Consider the following 1,273-nt stretch of genomic DNA (forward strand, 5'->3'; position numbering starts at 1 on the left):
TTCCCAATATACTGTAGAATTTATTCGTTTATTTGTTTTCCTATCTCCTCCCATCCTATATAATAAAAGAGAAACATGTAAACTGACCATCCCTCCGCAATGCCCACCAGCCAATCAGGAGTGAGTATGCAAATTAACCCAACAAAGATGGTGGGTTGATTTGCATACACAGGTGCCAAGCAGCTGGGGGCAGGGTGGGACACTTGTGTCATCACCATGTCAAGCACATGTGAGGCTGGCAGGCACACGGTTTACGTTTTGTTTACATCAGTGGTGGCTTCAGGGAGGAGCTGTGGATGGGGCTGGTCCTCCTGGGTGGTGATGTCTCCCCAGAGCTTTTTGGGGCGACATTGGGGGGCTGCACCCCTCAGAAGCACCTTCTCTGGCATCCCCTGCACCCCAGGCAGATGAGGTCCATTAGTGAGTGCCAGAGCAGCCGCCGCGAGGCTGGCTGTGAGGAGGGAGGGTCATCGCTGAAGCTTCCGGACGACACTGGCGATGGCGACGGCAACGATGTGGACGGGACGGACGGGCCGGCGCTGCTGCCGTCTCCTCCCCGGAAGAGCCTGCAGCTGCTGAGCTACAGCACCCCGCGCTCTCTGTCCTCTGTGTAGGGGTGTCTGTTCCTTCACCCCAGGACCCAGCAGCGCCCCAGGGGACATGCACACGGGTCCCCCACCAGAGGATCTGCGAACGGCGTGCAGTGGGTCAGGGCCCTTGACAGGGAGTCTGGGTTAGAACCAGAGGCTGTAGGGAGGGAGTGACCACGTGGTGACGAACGCCGAGCTGAGCTCCGCGCATCAGCTCCTCATCCTCAGGAAAGCCAGACGCAGCAGCCACCGCTGTGACCCGGGCGTAGAGAGAAACCGAGGCAGGAGGGGGAGGCGGGGAGGGACCTGCCCGAGGTCCCACGGCTGGGGGTGGTTACTCTGTATCCTTTAGCTGTGATAAACCATAAACATGAGGGTAACAGCTTCCAGTGAGTTCTGTGAGTGTCCAGTGAATTATCGATGCTAAGGGTGGTCTTGGGGATCCCCAAACTTGTCATTAGTATCAGAAATGAGGATGGCTTTGTGGACTGTGACCCCCTAACTACGCAGTTCCACTCCTAAGGACATTCAGAAGGCAGTGGCTGTAATAACTCATCTGGAAAATGTGAAACATAAAGGATAGGCCCAACTAATGGAATGTCAAGATGGCCATGCCACCACTGTGGATGCTTCATTCATTAAAACCGGCCTGGCGTGCAGAAAGGGCCTCCCTGTCTCCCCCC

General features: G+C 56.3%; 1 protein-coding gene across 1 annotated transcript in view; it reads right to left on the reverse strand.

Moving 5' to 3' along the window:
* ACOX3 (acyl-CoA oxidase 3, pristanoyl) overlaps positions 1 to 1,273 on the reverse strand; it is a 27,654-nt gene that overhangs the window by 9,883 nt on the left and 16,498 nt on the right. The gene's annotated exons all lie outside the window — the stretch shown is intronic.

The sequence above is a fragment of the Myotis davidii genome, unplaced genomic scaffold, assembly GCF_000327345.1.
Source record: "Myotis davidii unplaced genomic scaffold, ASM32734v1 scaffold937, whole genome shotgun sequence".
Classification (NCBI taxonomy): domain Eukaryota; kingdom Metazoa; phylum Chordata; class Mammalia; order Chiroptera; family Vespertilionidae; genus Myotis; species Myotis davidii.